The sequence below is a fragment of the Ovis canadensis genome, chromosome 3, assembly GCF_042477335.2.
Source record: "Ovis canadensis isolate MfBH-ARS-UI-01 breed Bighorn chromosome 3, ARS-UI_OviCan_v2, whole genome shotgun sequence".
NCBI classification, from domain to species: Eukaryota; Metazoa; Chordata; class Mammalia; order Artiodactyla; family Bovidae; genus Ovis; species Ovis canadensis.
The window spans coordinates 140,552,193-140,563,868 of NC_091247.1; the positions used below are offsets into that span (position 1 = coordinate 140,552,193).

An 11,676-nucleotide genomic window follows, 5' to 3' on the forward strand; every position below is an offset into this window, starting at 1 on the left:
AGCAAGAATACTGGAGTGGGTTGTCATTTCCTCCTCCAGGGGATCTTCCTGACCCAGGGATCGAACCCACGTCTCCCGCATTGAGATGATGGATTCTTCACCAATGAGACACCTGGGAAGTCCCTTTAAACCCCAGAGTCTCTAATGTGAAAGAAGGGAATTGAGGGCAGGGGAATCACTCAGCCACTTGGTTGGTGTTAGGGGAGGAGACAGGTGAGCAGGCCAAGACTGAGTGGACACTTCCCTTTTCTACTTCTTTAGGAACATCCATCCTTCACCCACTTCCTGATCTAGTGTAGGGGGCCAAGGTCTTCTCCCTGCTCCACTGGCCTCCTCTCTCCAGAATCCATCACTGGAGAAGCTCTGACCTCCCTCTGAATAGCTCAGTTCTACTGTGGGGTTCCAGACTAGAGAACAAGGTTACTTCTCTCATCCAGCTGTTAATCCCCAGTGGCTTCCCCTGCTCTTCCAGGTTCATGTCACAACTGCCTTCTTGCTCAGATCTGCCCACCCACACTCCTGCCCCCGGCCCCGGGTCTTACGGACTTAGAAATACAAATTCATTTAAGCATCAAGACAAAAGAAAAACAGAATTGGTGGTTGAATTTTCTGCCATAGAACGTTTCCAAATTATCGGCTATTTGGAGTGGTCCTTTTCTATTACTGAGACAAGGGCCCAAAAGATTACATCACAGAATCCTGGTGAGCAGCCTGAGGGTGGGGGTGGTAGTGAGTCAGAGCGTGGGTTTAGGGACTGAACTTACTTATTTGGATTTTAATTCCAGCTCTGACACTACTCGCTCAGTGATTCTCAAAGTTGAGAATGCACCAGAATTACCTGGAGGGCTTATAAAGATACAAATTACTGGGTCCCATCCCCCGAGTTTCGTATTATTTAGGTCCGAGGTGGGACCTGACAATCTATATTTCTAACAGTTTATCAGATGATGCTGACGCCGCTGGTCTGCTTTGAGCCGCACTCTCCAGCGGCGTAGTCAGCCACCTTCCGTGTATATTCCGGACAATAATCGTAGTTATTTGCTGGGGCTAGTGTTTACCTGAGACCCGGCACATGAAGACCTTAGCATTGTTCGTGGCACACGGCAAATTCCCTGCTCTTATTGTTGGATGAAGGGGAGCAATCATTTGGTCAAGACCACTCCTCCCGATGAGAAGTAAACCTGGGACGGAGCCCCTGGGTGCCTCTCTGTCCGGCGGCGTTTCTCTGCTTCCGAGCCTCTTCCTCCAGACTCAGCGCTGCGGGCACATGGCCACTGAGCCCGCGCGCCGCACGCGGCGGTTCCAAGCACACGCCGGCGACTCCCGCCTGTCGTCTTTGTGGTGGCCAGGACCCTCCAATCTTTATCGACGCCGAGAGCCTGGCCGCGGAGACTGGCCCCTGGAACTTGCTGAGATCTGGAGAAGCCGAAGCAGCCGGGCTCCCAGCCGCGGCGGCGGGGGCGGGGTGCATGGGCCCGGGGCGTCCCCGCAGCAAGCCGGCGTTCCGGGGCGCCGAGCAATGCTGGGGAGCTCAGCCCCCGGCACCTGACCCGGAGGGGCGGGGAGGACGCGCCCCAGCGGCCGGGCAGGGCCCGCTTCGGCCCCGCCCTCCAGGACGTCCCGTCGGGAAACCGGTGAGCTGCACGGCCGCGCGGCTGCGGCTCCTCCCGGGCACCACAGGTAAGCGGCAGAAGCAGCCCGCCACCCTTCTCTGGACTTAGAACCCAGAGCCCTCCCGCTTCCTGGGACTTCCTGCAGGTCGAGCTCGCTTCTCCCAAGCCCTTGTTCCCCATCCACCTTCCCCCTCCGCCGATCTCTTCCTCCTCCTCCTCCTCCTCTTCCTCGCCACCCCCGACAGTGACACGAAGGGGCAGGGCCGGGCTGGGCCATGTGTCGTGGTGGCCTCTAGCCCCTCCCTCGGTAGCACTCCCTACACCTTCGCGCCTTCCTTAAAGGTTGAAAGAAAAGCTGGGGTCTCGGTCCTGGAGGGGCGGGGTGGGAGAGGTGCGAGCTGCACTGCCTCCGGGGCTCTGCAGCCTCTGCCCGTCACGCATGCCTTGGCACCCCTTCTGCGCCCCCATCGCCCCGCGCTGGGCCAGCCCCTGTGCTCAGCTGCAGAAAACCTTGCAGAGAGGTTCCCTCCTGCCCGGGCGGCGCGGCTCCCAAGCAGAAGCGGTGAGCCGGCGAGAGAAGCCTCCCTGGTGAGGGCAGGGTCTCCGACATCCTCCCTGTGGAGACTTGGGCCTTTAAGGGGCAGGAACTGTGCTCAGCAGTGTTGGGAGGGAGTCTGATGGGTGTTCATGACTGTGACTGTCACTGACTTCCTGATTTCCTGTCACTTGTTCCAAACCCTAGGCCAACCAAAAGGAGAAATAGTTTGTTACTTGCCCCCAGAGCCTGTCATTCCAGACACTGACCTCTGCAGAGGTTAGGATAGGGCTCGTCTGTATGTATGGGGATGGTGAGGTGTCAGTTTGCCAGCACAGCATAAAACAGACCCCTCTATTAGCCAATCACCCCATTGCAACATTCACAGGAGCGTTCTAACACTGCACTCTCAGTGCACTGCCAGACCTGCAAATGCAGTTTGCAGACACTGCAGGAGGTTAACAACTCTGGACACACCAAAGAACCTGGGGCTTGTGCTCATTTTGCCAGAGATATGTGTACACTGCCCACGCCCCATTCTCTCGGTGAATGAGCTGTGTCTCTGCCCATTACAGGAAGAGTGAAAAGGATGAGACAGGCAAATGCACGTGATCAATAGTGCAAGCTAAGGTGAGGGGTTTGAAATTTACTTTAGTTCAGGTTATCCAGCAGAAGCCAGTATCATTGCAGGTACTTCCTGACCTCCTGTTCCTTAACAGCGCCATTCACTTTAGGCACCCAGAGGTAACAAAACAACTTTCAGGGGCACCAGAGCAGTTAGCAGAGCAGGCAATGGGAAGGTAGTCTAGAGCTGGTGGAACCACGAAGAATCCCGGGCTGCCTGGAAAGCCCTCATCCTTGGTAATCACTGCCTATAGTTAGCAGAACAGCTGACTCCTACCCACATGGGAAGAACTCAGGCCTGAAAAGGGAAGCCCTGGGGCATGTCAAAAACTGTCTGAGATCAGAAACATCTCAGCCCCAAATTCAGCTGGGAGAAACCTGAACAGGAGATACGACCTTGGGCTTAGCCCATATAGCCATTACCTAGAACAGAAATCAGGAATTAAAGGGACAACTAGCCCTAGGGCCAAGGCAGTGGGTATAATGGAGGCGGAGAGCTGGCTCAGCTCTGTCACTAAATTAGCTGTCTGACCTTGGCCAAATCACATAAACACTCCCTGGGTGGGGAACAAATGAGAAGGTGTATATGAAAATGCTTTGTCAAAGCTCCAAGCACCAGCCAAGTGCAAGGCAGCATGGTGCTATGTTTAAGATAGTGGGCTTGGGAGAGATGTGGGCTTGGGAGAAAATTCTGCCTCTGCCATTTCATAGCTGTGTGTCCTTGGTCAGGTTACTAAACCTCCGTGGGCTTCAGTTTCCTTATAGGTAAAATGGAAAAGGACAACTGTGTCTTGCTTTGGTATGGTAAGCAGTGATATTTAAAAAAGGCTCTGGTATTGTCCTGCACCTCCTCTGGCTTCATGGACATGTTCTGACATCTCCAGCCTTAGAAGTGAAGCTGAGGTCCAAAGTGGGTTTCTTTGTCCTGGGCGGACCCAGTGGCTGTGCCAAAGATTTGGGCAAACTCAGCTCATCGTACAGCCCTCTGCCCCTCTCTGGGAAAGCCCAACATACCCTTACTCATTTGATGGGAATGAGAGTGAGGGTTTGAATAAATGAGAGGTCAAGTGCAGGGCAGTGCCTGTCTCTGTGTCAAGCTCAAAGCTGTAATTGTGCTGTGCACAAGGCTTGCCCAGTGAACAAGGATGGCCTCAGTCTGGGGAGAAGAAGGACTGTTACAAGACTCTTTTGTGGCACCTGAGAGCCCTGGGAGGTCAGGTTATTCTCTGGTCTCCTGTGCAGCGTGGTCCTCAGCCCTGGGTAGAGATTTGAAGAAAGGAAGAAACTCTATCCTCACCCTCAGCTCTGCAGATAGAAGAAAACAAAGAACAGACAGATCAGGGTGTGGAATTAACAACCAGATACCTCAGGATGGAGGGACACTGCAGCGATAGGAAGGTTAGGGGAACTAGTTGGGAAAAGCATACTAGAGGCAGAAGATTGCTGCTAAGTCACTTCAGTCGTGTCCAACTCTGTGCGACCCCATAGACGGCAGCCTACCAGGCTCCCCCATCCCTGGGATTCTCCAGGCAAGAACACTGGAGTGGGTTGCCATTTCCTTCTCCAGTGCATGAAAGTGAAAAGTGAAAGTGAAGTCGCTCAGTCGTGTCCGACTCTTCGAGACTGCAGCCTACCAGGCTCCTCTGCCCATGGGATTTTCCAGGCAAGAGTACTGGAGTGGGGTGCCATTGCCTTCTCCGAGGCAGAAGATTAGGGACCAGGATTTAAAGATTTGAGAAGATGAAAGAAAAGGGAACCTAGGTAGCCCAATGTCTAGACCTGTTGGTTCTCCCTCCTCCATAAAATCTAGTGGGGGTCCTGCGTGAAGTAACATGGGCCGTGAAACTTGGAAAAAAATATGCCCGATACTCATGTCAGTAAGATGCACTTTAGTCTGAGAAGGCTTCTTGGAGGAGGGGAGTTTCAGGTAAGAATTCGAGAAAAGAAACATAATTTGCTTTTAGTTCAGTTCAGTCACTCAGTCGTGTCCGACTCTTTGCGACCCCATGGACTGCAGCACACCAGGCCTCCCTGTCCATCACCAACTTCCCTAGCTTACTCAAACTCAACTCATGAGTTGAGCTTACTCAACTCATGTTGGTGATGCCATCCAACCATCTCATCCTCTGTTGTCCCCTTCTCCTCTCGCCTTCAATCTTTCCCAGCATCAGGGTCTTTTCCGGTGAGTCAATTCTTCACATCAGGTGGCCAAAGTACTGGAATTTCAGCTATAGCATCAGTCCTTCCAATGAGTATTCAGGACTGAGTTCCTTTAGGATTGACTGGTTTGGTCTCCTTGCTGTCCAAGGGACTCTCAAGAGTCTTCTCCAACACCACGTTTCAAAAGCATCAATTCTTTGGTGCTCAGCTTTCTTTATGGTCCAACTCTCACATCCATACATGACTACTGGGAAAAAACCCATAGTTTTGACTAGACGGATCTTTGTTGGCAAAGTAGTCTCTGCTTTTTAATATGCAGTCTAGGTTGAAAATAGCTTTTCTTCCAAGAAGCAAGTGTCTTTTTATTTCATGGCTGCAGTCACCATCTGCAGTGATTTTGGAGCCCAAGAAAATAAAGTTTCTCACTGTTTCCATTGTTTCCCCATCTATTTGCCATGAAGTGATGAGACCAGGTGCTATGATCTTAGTTTTCTGAATGTTGAGCTTTAAGCCAACTTTTTCACTCTCCTCTTTCACTTTTATCAAGAGGCTCTTTAGTTCTTCTTCAATTTCTGCCATGAGAGTGGTGTCATCTGCATATCGAGGTTATTTCTCTCAGCAATCTTGATTCCAGCTTGTGTTTCATCCAACCATACATTTCGCATGATGTACTCTGCATATAAGTTAAATAAACAGGGTGACAATATACAACCTTGATGTACTCCTTTCCCAATTTGGAAGCAGTCTGCTGTTCCATGTTTGGTTCTAACTGTTGCTTCTTGACCTGCATAAAGATTTCTCAGGAGGCAGGTCAGGTGATCTGGTATTCCCATCTCTTGAAGAATTTTCCACAGTTTGTTGTGATCCACACAGTCAAAGGCTTCAGCGTAGTCAATAAAGCAGAAGTAGGTGTTTTTCTGGAACTCTTGCTTTTTCGATGATCCAGTGGATGTCGGCTAGTTGATCTGCTTAGCAAGAGCATAAGGGAAATGCTTTGAAGAGGAAGAGATAGCCAGTGAGCGTGAGGAGCAAACAGGAAGCAGACTGCCAAGGCCATGTTTCTGCTACAGTCAAATGGCGCGAAAGGACTATGAATATGGCCCTTCTAGACTGTGAAAGGGAGAGAGAGGCCTGAGGCAGAGGGAGCTGGCAAGCAGCTTCTGCTGATCCTCCAGATGCTAGGTCATAAGAGCACAGTCTCGGAGAATGGCGTTAAAAGGGCAGAGGAAGAGGAAGATCCAGGAGGCAGAGAATGAATCAGCAGGACTCAGGACTCGGGAGCATGCATGGAGTGAACCTGACGTTGAAACCCATTTAGAAACTCCATGCCTGGGAGTAGAGTAGGGGCAGGAGTAGTTTCCAGGGTTTCAACGCTACTGGTCGCAATGGGGAAATTGGGAAGGCTGACCAGCTTAGGGGGCAGCCCACAGACTCTTGAGTTCAGGGTGTGGCACATCGAGTATCCAGTGGCCCTGGGTAGAAGTCCTATAGCCGGGAGCCCGCTGTACACTGAAGAGAGAAGGGAAAGTTCTGTCCTCACCCATCACCTGCCCGTCAATCTGAAGATGAGCGCAAACCTTCAGGAATACCCCTTCTGTAAATACCCCCATCCATCCCTCTCCCCCTGCCAGGTGATGGATGATAAGACTCAGTTCAAGTTTTTTTTCTCTCCCGCCCCCGACCCTGGCTTTCTCTCAAACCCAACCTAATTGTCACCAGGTTTCCTAAATGATTAGGGAATCCCAGCCCATGCCCACCTAAGGTTCTTCTTCATCCCTAGGTTCTGAGGACTCTCAAGGCTCAGTTTGAAACGGTTACATATCCCTGCCCGACCTGGCAGGACCTGGAGATCCTTTAGTGACAAAAACCTGTGAGCTGGTGAACTTCCTGCTTGGTCACGCATTATTTTGATTTTTCAGTAACTTAACAAACTTGGACTAGATCAAGAAACATTTGCTGAGCACCTGCTATGAGCCAAGTCTATTCTAGGGACACAGCGTGAGTCAAGTTCAATTGGGTTTTTTTCAACGGAAAAATCTGTTTGGGCAACTAAAGCTTAAAATGTTATGCAAACAAAAGATGAACCTAGATCAGCCCAGGAGAAAACTCGATAGACTTGCTACTGAAATAATTTTCAGTGAGTCTTTCTGGGAAAATAAAGCCACATACTGCAGCTCTAGTGTTGAAAGGGAAAGCTGAGGTGTTCTGAAGGTGTAATTATGGGGAAAAGTGAAAACCTATCAGCATTCTGTAATCAAAAAGGTCAGCGGTGGAAGGAGGGGTTTGGAGGAGATAATTTGCTACTTTGTTCACAGCATGAGAACACAGGAAGTGAGGTGCAGTGGGTTGGTTTTGATAACTGAGAAAGTGCTGCCCGGGAGGAAAAAAGGGAGAATCATTTGTCCCAAACAGCCTCTTGGCCCCCTCCCCACAACCAGCAGCTTGAAATGGACCTGTGCGCTCCCCACCATGGTGTTAGCTCCGTCTCACGCCTGCTCCTGGTGAGAGTGGCGACAGTCATCACTTTTCAAGAAACCTGTAATTGAGCGACAGCCTGACTAGCTTGAGCAAACATCCCTGTTGGTGGTGTTGCCACTGCTAACTTCCTGGCTGCCACGTCTCTAGGAGGTGAGCAGCTCCCTAGATAAACAGAAAGAAACTTTGTTATAAACAGGCTACCTGGCCAGCAAGGGCCTGTTCCAGGTAGCTGACCCTGGTTCTCGTTAAAGCCAAACCTTGACCTGGAAGCTACTTTCGTGGCATCTTTAAAGCATTTGTGGTCCTAGGTGAGAACTAGAGGCGGGCAAGCCTGGGGAAGGTGGTGGGAGGAGAGGGGAGGGGATGGGGGGATGGGTAGAGGTTGGCAGCGCGGTGTCTATGAGTGAAATAGGGAGTTTCTGGAAAATAGTCCTGCTCCAGGTTCAGGAGACCCAAACCTAGTCCCCAAACTCCCCAGGTAACCTCCAAGGGGAAGGTAAAATGGTGGGAAAAGAGCAGTGCCTGGGAGTTGAGAGATGGGCACCTGCTCCCAGGAGCCATGAGCTTGTGACACAAGGGAAGTCACCTAATCCAACGGGCCTCGCTGTCAAATAAGAGTACTGGGCTCAGACGGACCTAGTCTAAGTGGCTCACTTGTGGGTAGCAACAGACTATCGTGTAACCCACATGCACAAACGCATTCAAAACATCATTCAGTGAAGCCAGGGCTCACCTTTGTGTCTTTAAATGGGTCGTGTTAGCCCTATTGGTCTCATCTCATTTAACAAGAGTTTTTGGAGTACCTGCTGCATGCAGACTTTGTGCTAGAACTTTGCAAGAGACAAAAAGCTGAAGACAACTTGCTCTCTCTGGTCCAGTTCACAAAGGTGTGAGAGAGGAGAGACTGTGAGAAGATCAAAGTAGAAGTATAAACAGTTTGCTAAGGGGGTGAGGGGCTTCCCCGGTGGCACTAGTGGTAAAGAACCCACCTGCCAATGCAGGAGACCTGAGAGACATGGGTTCATAAGATGTGAGACATAAGATAATCGGTTCGATCCCTGGGTCGGGAAGAGCCCCTGGAGGAGGGCACGGGCACCTCACTCCAGTATTCTTGCCTGGAGAATTCCATGGGCAGAGGAGCCTGCAGTCCATGGGGTCGCACAGAGTCAGACCTGTGGAGCGACTTAGCATGCACACAAGGGGGTGAAACTAGAGATATAAATTCTGCAAGAGACCTAGGAAGGTTTCTTGGAGGAAACTAGGATGTAAAATGGAGGAATTAGACTGTATCACTGGCTTTTTGACTGGACCTGGGGAAGGTGGCGGAAGGAGAGGGGAGGGGATGGGGGGATGGGTAGAGGTTGGAAGGGGGGCATTTTACAAGAAAACTTAGTATCCTCTTATATGTGACAGGGTATCTCAAAAGTCTCAGGAAAGCTTTGTTGTGTGGGATCTTAGTTCTCCAACCAGGGACTGAACCCTGGCCACAGCAGTGAAAGGGCTGAGTCCTAACCTTTAGGAAAATTTTACAGTTTAATCGCCTAAGAGGTATGAATTCTACAAACTAACAAAAAACATCATTTGAAAATATGATTCCTTTCACCTATGTGAATTTTGAATAACAACTTTTCATTTTAATTTTGTATCAGGAAATGTTTATCATCTTCAATGAATGGAGACAGACATTAAAATAATAATTTTTTATTCAAAATTCATAGAAACGAGGTGAAAGAAATGTAAACTTTCAAATGATGTTCTTTGTAAGCCTGTGGCATTTATACTTCCAAAGTTATTGAAGCATAAGATTGTACTAGGACTTTTGGTACATTTACTCTATATATGTATGTGTAATAACCAAAATGAAATTTTAACAAAACAATACTTACCCATATTACCTGTGATGTAATTGGTTTTTTTTTTTTTGCTCTAGTCTAGTCTGATCTTTTAAATAATTTTTTTCCATGCTGATTTGCAACACTTTAAATGTATTTCACAGTCCTGTAATGAGTTGCAATCAACAGTTTGATAGACATTGGACTGGGTGAAGCCTCAGTTCCCTTATACCAATATATACCAATTTGTATTCTGATTGGTGAGGCCAGGAAAACAGGTCCAATTTGTTCAGTCTAGAAAATGTTCCCAGAATAAGAGGATTTCTGGTATCATCTCAGTACTAAAATCAAGATGGTCTGATGTTTTGCAATCCCAAGGGTGGCTGGAGGAAAAAGAGCTGGGAGTGAAAGTTTAGCAGCAGCAGGAGGGCGTGAGTGGTTGAGGGCCTTGGGCATACTCGCCGGTGGACCTCTTGGCCAGTCAGAAGCTGGACCATGTGAAGCCCTGCTCTTGACAAAGGACTGTGTGCAACAGGGCCTCTTTCTCCCCCAAGTCTGGTGACCTCCCCAACCTTGCCAGCCACACTTCTGGTAATCGTCTCCTACGTAGAGAGCAGGAATCCTTAAAGCCAAAGTCTTCTGACTTACACTGGATTTTGTGTCCCTTCGAAGAGACTCCTTCCCATCGCCTGCATGCCAAGCAAACAAACCAGAGTCCCTTACTGCCAAGCCTAATCACAGGTGTCTTGTTTCATTTCAGGATGTGGTTAGTACCTTGAGGAACTGCAAGCACCAGAGAGAAAGCCTTAGACAGCCAGGCTGGATTGAGAGAGCAGATGCCTGGGAAGAGCTCAGTTTAACCCCAAGTCTCTCTTCAGGAGGGAACAAAGGTGAATCACACTGTGATGCCAAGACGAGGGAGTTGGAGTGACCTGGGTGATTCTGAGTGAGTCAGTCAGGGAGGCCTTCCTGGAGGAGGTGAGTCTTAAGCACTTGGCAGCATCTGATAACTAAATTTTGTAGGCATATGTTGTTTTATTGTGCTTTACTTCATCTTGCTTCACAGATACAGCATTTTTTACAAATCGAAGGTTTGTGGCAACCCTATATCCAGCAAATCTATCTCTGAAATGTTCCCGGAAATGTTATTTTTTCATTAAAGTATGTACTTCTTTTTTTTTTTTTTTTTTTTTACATAATGCTATTGCACACTTAGTAGACTACAGTATGGTATAAACATAACTTTTATATGTTCTGGGAAACCAAAATATTGTGTGACCCACTTTCTTGCCATGGTCTGGAACTGACTGCGCAGTAACTCCCAGGTTATGCCTGTACCATGCCTTTGTTTCTAACTGTGCTCCCTCTTTCTTGTTGGAGCGGAAGGTAGACAGACAAAGTGTCAGGGGAGATGCCGCATTCAGATGGTTCAACCCTGTTATAGCAAACACTTCCCCATCCTGCGGTGCTCGGTCTGTGCTTAGCTGGGGCAGTTGCAGAATTGATGAGATGTCAAGTTCAGGCATCAACCAGCCTAGCAACCCCTAGACAGGACACCACCTCTACATTGAATCTCCGTTTCCTCCCTGAAGCCTTCTTCAAGCCAGCGGGGTACTCTCCTTGTCTTACACAGTTCAAATTGTATTACTTTTTGAATAATGTTGTCAGGGTTCAAAGTGCAAAAGGATATTTAGAAATAGATTTTTTTCCTGCTTCTATTCCCTCCTGGGACCGGTGCTCCCTGAACCCAGTGCCACCAGTTCTTGGTAGCACTCCAACTAGATTTTAAAATCTGGCGGGGAAAGAGGTGGTCTCACACCTCTCTGTGTCCCTCTGTGTCCCAGCTAGGATGAACTGTCCCGCCTCATCACCCAAGGAAGTTCCCCTAGCACCACACCCTCCCTCCTCATCCGCACTGCTGCTATTTTGGGTCAGACACCCCTAGTTCCTCTTAACTGGTCATCCAGCTGCCAGTCAGGTGCATCTCCTAGACACCCTCCACCAGCTGTCACACTACTCTTCTTGTAATGTTGGGCTCCCACTAATCTTTACTGCTTCCCATGCCTCGGGTCAAGGGCAAACTCTTTGCTTTCATGACTTGGTTTCAAGCCACCTCTCCGGACCACCTGCTACGCCCATCAGGCTTCATACTCCCACCAAACCAAATTCCTTGGAGTTCTCTGATGGATCATGCTGTCTCCTGCATCTAGGGCTTTCTATATATATTGTTCCCTCTGCCTGAAATGTGCTCACGTCACCAGCCAACTCCTACTTGTGGGTTAGGGCTCAGCCCAAGTTTCTCTCCAGAGGGACTTAACGAACATCACCCTCCCCAACTCAGTGAGTTGACTGCATCCTCTCTCCCTCTGACCCCGAGGATGCCTCTCTCAGGCTGGGTGCCTCTCGGCTTAAAATTTGACTCCCCCAATTGACT

The 11,676-nt window shown here is 49.3% G+C and overlaps 1 protein-coding gene across 1 annotated transcript in view; it reads left to right on the forward strand.

Annotated features, from left to right (window-relative positions):
- Nucleotides 1-1,605: 1,605 nt before the first annotated feature.
- GALNT6 (polypeptide N-acetylgalactosaminyltransferase 6) overlaps nucleotides 1,606-11,676 on the forward strand; it is a 38,842-nt gene continuing 28,771 nt past the window's right edge. The window contains exons 1-2 of the mRNA XM_069584363.1: nucleotides 1,606-1,680; nucleotides 10,003-10,220. The gene's annotated coding sequence lies outside the window, so the exon portion shown is untranslated. The remainder of the gene's footprint in view (nucleotides 1,681-10,002; nucleotides 10,221-11,676) is intronic.